This window comes from Rhinopithecus bieti, unplaced genomic scaffold (genome assembly GCF_001698545.2).
Source record: "Rhinopithecus bieti isolate Rb0 unplaced genomic scaffold, ASM169854v2 scaffold_38123, whole genome shotgun sequence".
Classification (NCBI taxonomy): domain Eukaryota; kingdom Metazoa; phylum Chordata; class Mammalia; order Primates; family Cercopithecidae; genus Rhinopithecus; species Rhinopithecus bieti.
In genome coordinates this window covers 955,831-970,054 of record NW_016816276.1, presented here as the reverse complement: position 1 = coordinate 970,054, position 14,224 = coordinate 955,831, and the positions used below count along the sequence as shown (strand labels likewise).

Genomic DNA, 14,224 nt, shown 5'->3' with positions numbered 1-14,224 from the left:
AAAGTGTTTATCACCACATTTTTATAACAGAAAAGAATACTGGAAATATCCTAAATGTCCATATACGGGGACCGGTAAAAGAAATATGGTACATTTAAATTATGGGAAATCTATTTTAAAAATAAGATAGATGTATATATACTGATATGAAGACATCCTCAAGATATAATATTAAGTTTTTCAAATGAGTGTAACATGATCCTTTTGTGAACATCTTAAAGAGTTTACACATATATTGCATACATATATTGCATATGCATGAACATGTCTTGAGAAAGAAAAAGAACTAAAGATCAGGGATGGTGGAGAGTTATTTCCATTTTATTTTTTATGCTACTGGAATTTTCTATAGCTATTCTTTTAATGTGGTGAAATTATGAGTTGTCTTTTTTCTTCTTTATTTTTTCAGCATTTTTTAAACCTAATACTTAAAAAAAACACAGGTGCTTATTATCTCACAATTTTTAAGGGTCAGAAATTCAAGTGGCTTATTAGGATGGCAGGATGCTTCTAGCTCAGGATCTTTCATGAGGCTGCAGTCTCAGCTGAAGGCTTGGTTGGGGCCAGAAGACTTGATTGCAAGGTCACCCATGAGTCCATCAGTCAGAGGCCTCAGTTCTTCACCAAGTGGGCCTTTTCATAGGTCTGCTCACAATATCACAGATGGTTTTCCCCAGAGCAAGTGATCTAAGAGAGAGAGCAAGAGAACAAGTAGAAAGCCACAGTGGCTTTTATGAAATGGCCTCTGAAGTTATATTCCATCACTTCTGCTTTATTCTATTCAGTAGAAGTGAACAGTATCCATGAGTTTGCAGACATTTCAAAACCACAGATGACAGAAGAGGAATATTTATGAGTTAAATACAGAAAGAAAGAGAAGTAGGACTTGATGTATTGAAGATTTGTGAAAAGAACACTAGCCTTCAATCAGGAGAGCTGGGGTTTATTTCACCACATACAGCAAGTACTTAATAGATGTTTGGGGCTAGGCACAGTGGCTCATGCCTGTAATCCTAGCACTTTGGGAGGCAGAGGCAGGCAGGTCACTTGAGGTCAGGAGTTCGAGACCAGCCTAGCCAACATAGTGAAACCCTGTCTCCACTAAAAGTACAAAAATTTGTCAAGTGTGGTGGTGCACACCTGTAGTCCCAACTAATTGGGAGGCTGAGGCAGGAGAATCACTTGAACCTGGGAGGCAGAGGTTGCAGTGAGCCGAGATCGTGCCACTGCACTCCAGCCTGGGCTACAGACTGAGACTCTGCCTCAAAAATAAATAAATAAAATAAAATAAAATAAAAATAAAGAAATAAGTGTTTAGTAACTGTTCATTAAATGAATGAATGTAGAAATTACAGCTTTTCTGAGACTGTTTTCAGGTTTTTGGCTATGTGCATAGGAGCAGTTACCACATTACAAAGGCTCTCCAGAGGGTTGGGTGGGATAATGGGTATCAGAGGTCTTTGTAAATTTAACATCTGTAGCCAAATTTTGCAAGGACACAAATTTGGCCTGAGAAAGAAGGAAGAGGCTCTGGCATACTGGAGTCCTTGCCCATGCCAAGTGTCTTTTCTGCCTGGCAGGGTCCCAGAACCTGGGGCAGCACTCTGATTCCGGCTCCCCATCTGAACTCTATCTCAGCCCAGTCCTGACTCCTTGCAATGTCTTACTTCCAGTTGTTACTAAAAATCTGATACATTTTATTTTATGACAGCACCAAACTCATTGGTCTTCCCTATCTTGATAAATAGGAACTCGATTTTTCCCATCACTCAGGCCAAAACTTGGAGTCATTCCCAACATCTCTCTCTATATCACTCCTCACATCCAATTGATCAGTTAATCCTTCTAACTATATCCAGCATCCAGCTTGTCACCACTTCTATCACTACCATGCTATCCAAGCAGTTCCCCACCCTCCCCACAACCAAACATGTCACCTCATACACCAACATGATTTCTCTCTAAAGAGAAATCTCTTTTCAACAAGCCATTTGCCTGGATCTAACATCCAAGTCTGGATATAATTTCTGACCCTACCACTAGCATCATTTTGCAACATTTTCCACAGATTATATAATCTAATATCATATGATGAGTAGGCGTGATGCATGCCTGGTGGCACCACACTGCAGCTATGTCATGACAACCAGTCTGTGAGCATATTTGTCTCCTGCGTCACAAGACCCAGGCCTGACTAGGGTCTACCATGGCAAGCAACATCTGGAACTACTAAGCTGTATGTGACAGGAAGGGGAGACTCCATCAAACGTTGAAGTTTATAAAACAGAAAAAGTGAGTATACATGATCCTCTATGATATCACAGCACTGAATTAACGTATCCTGGAATGGCCAGACTTCTTGTCTCCGATAATAAAACTCTTATTGCTTAAACCATTTATTAGTTTTTTCTGTTGCAGCTAAAAACATCCTTCATCCTTATCAATACATCTGCTATTAGTAAGTGTTCATTAAACAAACAGCTAAAACTAGAAAGGATTATGGCAATTTTTTAAAAATCAAATACAACCGGTCAGTTAAAATACAAAAATAAAACTATTCCAGAAACACAATAGAGAAATAGAATACATGATGCTACTAAAATCTCAGATTAGATAGTTATTAATATTAAATCTAAAGTTCCTGACTCCAGAGGAAAAGAAAAGAAGATCAACATTTTAGGAGAGAAAACCTTTTCCTGATACTAATCCCATGCAAAATCTACCATGAGAAGATAAGGGATACAGAATAACGTAATAGAGGTAGTGTTTCTGTGGCAAAGATTGTTCATGCTTGCCAAATATCCACATGTTCCATATTCCAGACCCCATGAATCCCAGTGGGATCATGTCACTAATTCTTAACAATGGAATGTGAGCAAAAGTGATGTATCGTTTGTGATCCAGGAAGGATGCACTTCTCCACACCTTCTGTATCTCCTGTCCATACAGCTGGAAACAAAATGCTCTCAAGATGACAGTTTCCAAATAAAAGCAACTTGGATCCCTGTGTTGTCACTTGATGGAAAGCCAAGCAGGAGACCAACCCAATCTATATCAGATTGTGATATTAAAAAGAAACAAATCTTGTTGTGGTAAGCCACTAAAATTTTCAGGTTTATCTGTTCCACTGAATAGCTCAGCTTAGCCTGGCTACTACAGTATCCATCAATAACTTTACACTCTACTTAAGATTTTGGAATCAAGAATGCCATTTGAAAGAGACAGATGGTGGAGGTTTAATTCTTTTAAGTTGAACACATCCTTCATTTTCATAACAACCCTCAGTTCCTCTTCCAAACACAACACAGAAATGCATACCATGATTTGGTATCCTCTTGAGTCCAGTAAGCATCCTATCTCTCTAAGAGCTGTCCTTTCTCAGGGAACTCTTGTTCACACCCATTCTGTTTCATCCTCTCAATGCAGCATTTAAGAAGCTGAAAACAAAGGAAGACAAGGATAAGTTTAAAACACCAACTTAGTGATGGTAACAAAAAGAACATCACTGAAAGGTTATATATATATTGGGACAGTCGTCTTTTTTCAGCACTAAAAATCCTATCAATTGTGTCATTTCAAGTGCTCTGGAATTCAGTAATCCACTACTATAAAAAGTGTGCCAAACCAAAATATCTGAGATCTCCAAATGAGCACTTTCTTGACTAGAAAATCCTAGGCACCTACATCATCTCAAATGTATAAAAATAAACTGTGAAAGAGTAAAACACTCAGGGAGGAAGGCAAATACTTGTATTTTATCATTTCAGGTGCCAATCTGTAGATTTTTCTCTCTGTCTTTCTGAGTATAACGCATGGATCCGAGTTTCCCTGAGCTGATCCAGCACTCAACCTGGGGATGTTTCACACTGAGTCATCCTTCCTATTAGGCTGCTTAGGGAGGGAATTACTGGGATTCCCAATGTAATCTGAGCACCCTTTACTGCCACTTATACCGAAGATGCTACATCCCAAAATGATAACTAATTTCCTGTGTGGACCCTGAATCTCTCCTCCTACCCTAAGTTTTTATCATTAAGTTCCTGCTTTTGACTTTATAGTATCTATTCTTTGGTCCCTATTTCAAGCTATTGTTCCTAAGATTATTCTCACTAGTTCTGCCCCCCTCCAAAATATCCTGGTCCCTAAAGTTGGTGCCTATGACCAAGTATGTTTAATAATACTGAGTATTTGTCATATATCAATAATAAATATATGATGTTTTGTCATTTAAGGTAGTGGTCACCAACCTCCAGGCCACAGACCAGTACCAGTCCGTGGCCTGTTAGGAACCGGGCTGCTCAGCAGGAGGTGAGTGGCAAGTGAGTGAGCAAAGCTTCATCTGTATTTACAGCTGCTCCCCATGGCTCCCATTACTGCCTGAGCTCCGTCTCCTGTCAGAGCAGCAGCAGCATTAGATTCTCATAGGAGCACAAGCCTTATTGTGAACTGCGCATGCGAGGGATCTAGGTTGCACACTCCTTACGAGAATCTAATACCTGATGGTCTGTCACTGTCTCCCATCACCCCCAGATGGGGCCGTCTAGTTACAGGAAACAAGCTCAGGGCTCCTACTGATTCTACATTATGGTGAGTGGTATAATTACATCATTTTATATTACAATGTAATAATAATAGAAATAAAGTGCATGATAAATATAATGCACTTGAGTCATCCCAAAACCATCTCCCTGCACCCCACCTCCCCAGTCCATGGAAAAATTGTCTTCCACAAAACCGGTCTCTGGTACCAAAAAATCAGTGGTCTCTGGACCACTGATTTAAGGAATCAAAGAAAAAATGATTTCTAAAAGTTAATAAACTTTTTTGTTAGAGACTGAAGCCACAAAGTATAAAGTCAGTTCGTTTTAAAGGATATTCTAGACATAATGATCAGGCCACAAGCTAATTGGTTTTCCTACAGAATCTTCAAATTGTCACAACCACACTTTAAGATAGGTACTATTAGCCCTACTCTGTAAAAGAGGAAACTGAAAACTAAAGAAGTTAAGTAACTTGTCCAGAGTTTCCAGCCTAAGAAGTGGCAGGGTCACTGCTGTCTGACACTATTTAATTTAAGGAATCAAATGTTCCAAGTTATAATGGGTTTCAATAAATTATTATATTGTCCAGAGGCAAGCCAATGAAAGTGCTTAATGGGTTGACAGAGCACAGGATGTTCCTGTACTATCTAGAGCCTCCCAGGATTAGGGGGTGGAACAGCACCTGCTCGAGAGAGACGTGTGTGTGTGTGTGTGTGTGTGTGTGTGTGTGTGTGTGTGTGTGTGTGATGGTGGAAGCGAGGAAGAAGGTCTACCCAGGAAGGCGTTACCCATGTCAGTCCATAAATGAGCAGCTAGGATATAAAAGCAGAACCTAAAGGTAATTTTTTCCATCAGTAAATCAAGAAGGACAAATCTACACTTCAGAACTTTTGTCATCAGCCAAAAGTTTAGGGAAGCTAATCTAAGAGCTGAGGGCATGCACAAAGGAATCCTACTCATGTGATGCCTGGACTGCTAGGACTGGCGTTGGGAGAAGAGGGTCAGAAGGGCTTTTTAAAGGAGTTTCCTCGGCTGCTGACCATTCTCAGTGCTGGACAGATCCAGCCTCCCTTCCCGTATTCCCATACTCTCCCTCCAGAATCAGAGTTAAATCAATCTGATCTTTGGCAGGTTCTTTACTGTTTTAAATCCACACTGCGGTGTCTTCAGAATAAGGGGGAAAGTTAAGGTTCCAGTTCTTTGCACAGGCAGGAAAAGGGGGAAAGATCTAAACTAAAATACTCTATTTGGTCCAAGATAAATATACTCACACACTCATTTACTTAAGCAATATGTGATGTTATAAACTAGATTGAACATCAATTCTCAAATCATACATTGAATAAGAGCACCCTCATCAGGCCACAACTAATTTATTGAGTTATAGTAACTGTGCTAAACTACCATTTGACTTCCAAAACGAGAAAGTGATGCAATAATAAGCAAAAATTGCAGAGGCATATGCCAACTGTCTCAAAATTGTCCCCCAAAGTCATCTTACCCAATTATCATTTAATAAAGGCAATTGCTAGACAATGTTATTTGTATTCACAGGGAAAAGAACATTAAGGTCAAAATGTTTTTGTTGAAGCTCTACCACTAACTGTGGGACCTTCACAAGTTGATGAACCTCTGTTAGCCTCCATTTACTCATCTCTAAAATGGGCATAACCTTATTAAGTCTGCCTTACTAGGATCAAATAAGATACATTTCAAAGTCCTATGAAGTAAAATATAAAGCACTTAATAAAACAATTATAAATTCAGGTATTATCAATATTATTTTTACTGAATATGATATAGCATAAAGAATCACCTCATTTTGTTCACATCACAAAAATAACCCTTGACAAAAAAGACATTTGTTATTTCTGTTATAGGTATCCACATTCTTTAAAAAGTGAATAAAGTATTTAATTACCAAAAAAAAAAGCACTGGCTGTGCAGAGGATCTTACAAAGATGTGCAGTTCAGACTCATGTCTTAAATGATCTACTTTTTAACTCCTTGGTAAGGCTCTGAATCATTTAAATTAGAGGAGAGTATCAACAAAGATTGATTTCAGTACCACAGGTAGGGCACTGTTTTAGGCTTTCAAAGAAATACACTAATTTTATATGTAGATCTTACATCCTAGGAGATACCTCAAAAAGTCATCTACTACACAGAGTAAGTTTCCCTTACAGCTCCTGTCTCAGAGAAAGATCTCAAAGGATAAAATCTGTTAATTACAGTGACCCCTAGAAAGTGTAGTTAAAGGTAGAACCATCATGTCTGTATTGTTAGAAAGTTTTAAATAAATACATGGTGTTTTGAGGAATCAAACAAAAATGACTTGTAATGCTAATAGACATATTTTAAAGAATGAAGCCAGAAAGTATAAAGTCAAAGGCTTAGGTTCCAAGAACATTCTGGAGACAATCATGTGCAGCCTGAAGCAAGTCTTCAGACTCCTGCACTTGCATTTCACCTCTCAGAAATTTGCAAAACTATTTACCTTGCCATTATGACTTTAGTGCTCTTCTGCATAGTTTTAAGTGAAACATCTAAATTTTTATTGTAAATATAATTAGTTTAAAAGGATAATTTTTGGTGTGCTGTAAGTATTGGTGTCTTAACATGTATACAATTGAATCTAAATATAGCAATTTGAGACTCATTATTACTCATTAAAAAAACAAGCTCTTGGCCAGGCACAGTGGGTCACGCCTGTAATCCCAGCACTTTGGGAGGCCGAGGCGGGCAGATCACTTGAGGCTGGGAGTTCAAGACCAGCCTGGCCAACGTGGTGAAACCCAATCTCTACTAAAAATACAAAAATTAGGCTGGGCACAGTGGCTCACACCTGTAATCCCAGCACTTTGGGAGGCTGAGGCGGGTGGATCACAAGGTCCGGTGTTCGAGACCAGCCTGATCAACATGGTGAAACCCCATTTCTACTAAAAATACAAAAATTAGCTGGGCTTCACGGCGTACGCCTATAATCCCAGCTACTCAGGAAGCTGAGGCAGGAAAAATAGCTTGAACCTGGGAGGTGGAGGTTGCAGTGAGCCAAGATCACACCACTGCACTCCAGTCGGCAACAGAGCGAGACTCCATCTCAAAAATAAATAAATAAATACATACATACATACATATTAGCTGGGAGTGGTGGCACATGCCTGTAATCCCAGCTACTCAGGAGGATGAGGCAGGATAATTACTTCAACCCAGGAAGCAGAGGTTGCAGTGAGCCAAGATCATGCCACTGCACTCCAGCCTGGGCAACAGAGCAAGACTCCCTCTCGGAGAAAAAAAAAATAGCTCTTCTTTAAAAGTTGAAAATTCTTCGTTTTTCTCCTTTAACTCTGAACCAGTTAGGGTTCAGTACAAGAAACAGAAACCACTCAAGGCATTTTAAGCAAAAAGAGATTTAATATAGAGAATTGGGTTTTTACAAAATCACCAGAGCGAGTTCTAAGTAGGTTTCCAAAAGTCCAGCATAGGCAAATCCACAGAGACAGAAAGTAGATAAGTGGTTGCCTAGGGATGGGGGCAGAGGATGGGAGATGGGGGTTATGAGTGTGATGGGGGAGATGAGGAGTGACTGCTAAAAGAGTATGTAGTTTTATTGGAACACAGGCCTGTTCGTTCATTTATGTATTGCCTGTGGCCGCATTCAAACTGCAATGGGAGAGCTGAGTAATTACAACAGAGACTGTATGACCCTCAAAGCCTAAAGTGTGTACTATTTTGTCCTTTAAGAAAAAGTTTGCCAGCTGGGTGCAGTGGCTTATGCCTGTAATCCCAGCACTTTGGGAGGTAGAGGCAGGTGGATCATCTGAGGTCAGGAGTTTGAGACCAGCCTGACCAACATGGAGAAACCCCGTCTCTACTAAAAATACAAAAAAATTAGCCAGGTGTGGTGGTGGGCGCCTGTAATCCTAGCTACTCAGGAGGCTGAGGCAGGAGAATCGCTTGAACCCGACAGGCAGAGGTTGCAGTAAGCTGAGATGGCGCCATTGCACTCCAGCCTGGGTGACAAAAGCAAGACTTCTCCTGAAAAACATAGAAGAGTTTGCCAACCCCAGCTTTTATTCAAAGATGCAATGTTGAACTGTCAGGAATAAATATGTAACTTTTCACCTTCTCTTCCTTGAAATAAAGCTAAAGGAGCACCCAGGGCACAGAATGAGATGCTGGGGAAAGCAAGTCCTCACCAAGCTGTTTCTCACTAAGAACTGTAAAAATTCAGAATGGTTCACCTTGTAGGTGGGTACCCAGCGTGCTTCTTACTTTAAATATTCTAATCTATGATAGATAAATAATAGTTTTATTTTCAAATGGTAATATTTATATTATGCCAGAAATCACATCCTTTGCAAAATCTTATGATGACAAATTTTAGATGTCAACTTTCAGATGTATGTGGAATACACAGCTATTTTTGTGTCTGTTTTTTCCAAAATGTTTGAAGAGAGCATGCAAGCAAAAATGTTGAAAGATCGCTGGCTGAAAGAAGAAAGCCCATCTTTCATTTTGGCAAGAGTTTCAGGTGGATGTATAACCTCCCTCCACCCCAACTAGAATTGCTCTAACGATTAGCTATGCTTTCTTGTAATTTATTAAGGTACCTGGTGTTTTTGTTCATTTGCTGTATCACCTTATAGAAGTTTGCAGAAGCAAAGCTCTACATACAAGCTATTTGGGTATGGACACACAAGTGAAAAGGAAACTAACATCTACTGAGCATCCACCACTTGTGAGACCCTCTACATAAATTATCTTATTAATTCCTCGCAATTTTACTTGGAGGTACATGTCATTATTATGTTAATCTCATGTTATAGCCTAAAAAAAGATACTACATGATTTTAAGTAATGTACTCAAAACCATATAACTAGTAAACGACAGAACTAGCACAGAAACCCAAGACTGACACTAAAGCCCATATACCTTCCATTCTCTGCTCTGCCTAATTCAACTTTCTGATACCTCAGTTCTACATAGACATGTATCTGAGTCCAAGACAAGCAAGTACTCTAGAACCTATGATGGTACTACTTAGTCCCTAATAGTCCCTGACACTTAGCTCCCCTATAATTATTTTTTTTAATTTAGAAAAAAAAAAGATGTTTTTAGACAGACTCTCGCTGTCGCCCAGGCTGAAGTGCAGTGGCATGATCACAGCTCACTGCAGCCTCGACCTCCCAGGCTTAAACAATCCCCTCATTTCAGCCTCCCGAGTTGCTGGGTTTACAGACACACGCCATCACACCTGGCTAATTTTTGGGTTTTTAGTGGAGATGGGGTTTCACCATGTTGCCCAGGCTGATCTCAAACTCCTGGGCTCAAGCGATTTGCCCACCTCAGCCTCCCAAAGGGCTGGGATTACAAGTGTGAGCCACTGCACCAAGCCTGAAAAAAATTTTTTGATAGAGACAGAGTCTTGCTATGTTTCCCAGGCTGGTCTCAAACTTCAGGGCTCAAACAATCCTCCCATCTTGGCCTCCCAAAGTGCTAGGCTTACAGGCAGAGCCACTGCACCTGTCAAGTTCCCCATAATCATTGTTTGGAAAAATATTCAAACCACCTAACTACTAGTAGGTCACCGGCACCAGCCACTCCAAACAAAACCCAATCTAAAGATGGGGACAGGGCCATCTGTGTTTACCCGTTGACTATCAACCCTGCCTAAAAGCATAGCATCTTCCAAAAAGCTGAAAAGGATGAACTTGCCCAACCATCTCATTGCTTCCAGATAATGATGCTAAAGACTTAGAGATTAATGCCCTACCAAATGTCACACCATCAGTGGCTGGCTAGGCCAAAATTGAATCTCCTGTATTTTGATGATTGATTGATAAGTTGGTGAATTAGTGACACACTCCGCCTTCTTTTAGAATCTAAAAGAACTACGGGTAGCTTCTTAAACACAATCTCCAGGGCTGGAGCATGGGCAATTGAAAGTTCAGAACAGATCCATGAATACCTGTTAAATAGTTCCAGTCCTGATATCTGTCCCACTTTTCTTCCCTTTGTACCTCATCATCCACTGTTTGCGTTCTGCCAGTGGAGAACAGTGCATGTAAAACTATACTCGAATCACCTGGGGATCATCCTTATTAAATTTCAGTCTGTTTCAGTAGGTGTGGAGTGAAGACCAAGATTCCCCATGTTTTTAACAAGCTCCCAAGTGATGCCAATGTTGCTGACCACACTTTGTTTTTTGTTTATTGTTTTGGAGGTTTTATTGAGACAGGGTCTCGCTCTATTGCCCAGGCTGGAGTGCAATGGCATGATCATGGCTCACTACAGCCTCGACCTCCCAGGCTCAATCAATCCTCCTACTTCAGGTGTGCACCACCATGCCTGGCTAATTTTTCCTTTTTTTTTTTTTTTTTTTTTTGTAGAGACAGGGTTTTGCCATATTGCCCAGGCTGATCTTGAACTCCCAGCATACTTTCAGTGGGAAGGACTTACATAACATTGTAAGAGTAGTGTTATTTCATACAAGAACTTTTCTAATTTTAAAAGGAGAAAAAAAAGATTAAATAGTGCTAAGGAATACCCAAATTAAGATAATCTCTAAAATCTATATTTCTGAGCACTGAACTCTAAGCAGTAAGCAAGTAGCTTCATTTAATGTGTTGGGAAATAGAATTATCACTACTCCTTAAAAAAATTAAACACATTTAAAATTTATTACATAAACACACCTACCCTGGATTACACTATCTTTTGTACTTTAGTAAAAGTAATAATGCTGATGAGAATACCTATTTAAAACACATGCTGCATTTTTCTCCTGGCTTAGAATTCATAAGATTCTATTTCTCTTTTACTTGGCTCATTACTCTTCACACTATCTGAAAACAATTCTACCACCAAGTGGACAATATAAAATTAGCTTATATGATGTTCAACTTTCTCCATTTCTATTCTCCAGCTTCACAGGTTAGCGAAGGGTTCTTGATTTGGCCTAGTTAATAGACCCCAGCAAGACTCACTATTTGAAGACTGAGAGCCTCAAAAGATAAGCCAGATTAAAAAATCATTTTCCAATACCATTTAAACCATAGTATCTAACACTGCTGATAAAGATGTGTAACAGTAGATAAATATTTCCTCCATGGACACTAATGACTAGAACACAACACTAAAGCAGTTTTCTGACATATGAACTCAAGGCATATGTTAATTCACAGCCACAGACCTCGTATAATGAAAGCAACATGATATTCATTGCTTTTATCTTGGGTTTTTTAAATTCTATACCTAATTCAAAAACAGAAACAAGCAACATTACAGAGAAGAATAACACAGTGAGAACACCAGTGCCCTTCCACTATGGAGAGTGTGTTTGCCCCACCCCTTGACTCTAGCCCAGTCATGTAATTTACTTTGGCCAATAGGATGTTAGCAGATGTGACATCAGCACACACTTGGAAAGAGCTTGCTGATTGAGCTTATTTGGTCTTGCATCTCTGTTATCACCATGAGAACATGCCCTGCATAGTCTTCTGGAGGATGACAGGCACATGGAACAAAACTATGCTGCCCCAGTAGCCCCAGCCAACAGCCAACTGACCCCCAAATATATAGGCAAACTCAAGCAAGATTAGATGAGCTGCTTAACTGACCCTCCACTGAACTCAAGCACTTGAGCAATAAACTTTATTTTTTATGCACTAAGGGTTTGTGGTTGTTTGTTATACAGTATCATTGTGGCAACAGATAGCTGACACAAGGTTAGATATAACGTTTCATTGGTGAAATGAGTGATGTTCTTGATGTGTAGTTAGCTTAACAAATTGTGCAGACACTTCTGCCCTTTGATGAATGGGATATAAGAATCAACCAAGACTAGCAGCTTAACATCTTTAGAGTTGACTCTAGAAATAGAAGTGCATTCAATGCTATGATTCCCCCTACCTACATCAAAACAAAGAATTTGATTGCCTCACCCAACTGGAAGCCTAGCTGATCCTGCTGCTTTCACAATATTTTTACATTGGCATTAGATTGAATCTTTCATGCAAGCATCTTGCTCAGAAACCCAAAAGGAGAGAGAATGAGGACTTCACTGTGCTTATATGAACTGGCTATATAATTGTTTTTGTGCTTGCGGAACAATAGATATTTGTATCTGAGGCAAAATTTGATTCAAAGCTAGGTTATATCAAAAAATAGCTCTGGGTAGCAAGGTTGTAGCAAAGGAGATACAGCTTCCATCCACCCCTAATGATCAGAGGTACCAACATTTACTGAGAGAATCTGTCTATTGACAATAGCCAAATTGGCTTAGGTCAGTTTGCAAAACAGAGTACTTTCACATCTGACACAACAGGAATTGTATCTTATTAATGGTAGGACCTTGCAAATGCTAAATTTGTTGAAATAGATTTTATTGAATCCATATGAATCGCTTTAATTTTAAAGATAAGGAAGTGAAACCTAAGAAGGTTAAGGGAAATTCTCAAACTCACATCAGAAATGTAGTAGCGAGATCCGGCCACTGCACTCCAGCCTGGGCGACAGAGCGAGACTCCGTCTCAAAAAAAAAAAAAAAAAAAAAAAAAAAAAAAGAAAAAAGAAAGAAATGTAGTAGCAGATTTAGGTCTCAAATCCAGTTTCCCAAATACATAAATAATTATTTGGTCAGGTACAGTGGCTCACATCTATAATACCAGCACTTTGGGAGGCTGAAGCATGAGGACTGTTGAAGGTCTGGAGTTCGAGACTAGCCTGGACAACATAGCAAGACCCAATCTCTACTAAAAATTTAAAAATTAGCCAAGTGTGGTGATACACACCTATAGTCCCAGGTATTCAGGAAGCTGAGGTGGGAGGATCATTTGAGCCCAGGAGTTCAAGGCTGCAGTGAACTATGATCACACAATTGCACTCCAGTCTAAGAAACAAAATGAGACCATGTCTCTAAAGAATAATAATTCTTATTATTCTTATTTGACTTCCTATCTGTTACTTTTTCATTCAATTTTGTTGGTATTTTCTAAGAACCAGCATTTAGTTTTGTTGATTTTTTTTTTTTTTTTTTTTTTTTTTTTTTTTTTTTTTTGAGACGGAGTCTTGCTCTGTTGCCAGGCTGGAGTGCAGTGCCGTGATCTCGGCTCACTGCAACCTCTGCCTCCTGGGTCCAAACTATTCCTGCCTCAGCCTCCCGAGTAGCTGTGACTACAGGCGTGCACCACCATGCTCAGCTAATTTTTTTTTTTTTTTTTTTTTTTTGTATTTTAGTAGAGATGGGGTTTCACCGTATTGGTCAGGATGGTCTCAATCTCCTGACCTTGTGATCCACCCGCCTTAGCCTCCCAAAGTGCTAGGATTACAGGTGTGAGCCACTGTCCCTGGGCTTTGTTGATTTTCTTTACGGTTTTTCTATTTTCTATTTCATTATCGCCACTCTAGTTTTTTTCTTTCCGTTTATGTTGGGTTTCATTTGGTGTTCTTTTTTCTTTTTTTTTTTTTTGGAAATGTAGTCTCCCACTGTCACCCAGGCTGGAGTGCAGTAGAGACCTTGGCTTTCTGCAACTTCTGCCTCCCTCCCAGGTTCAAGCAATTCTCCTGCCTCAGCCTCCCAAGGAGCTGAGATTACAGGCATGCACCACCACACCTGGCTAATTTTGTATTTTAGTAGAGAAGGGGTTTCACCATGTTGGCCAGGCTGGTCTCAAACTCC

General features: G+C 39.7%; 1 long non-coding RNA gene across 1 annotated transcript; it reads right to left on the bottom strand.

Annotated features, from left to right (window-relative positions):
* Positions 1-342: 342 nt before the first annotated feature.
* LOC108516983 (uncharacterized) lies at positions 343-13,050 on the bottom strand. Its single transcript, XR_001881972.1, has 3 exons — positions 13,011-13,050; positions 3,319-3,437; positions 343-687 (listed from the first exon to the last, which is right to left on the bottom strand). It is a non-coding gene; the product is annotated as an uncharacterized LOC108516983 (long non-coding RNA).
* Between the last annotated feature and the right edge of the window lie 1,174 nt (positions 13,051-14,224).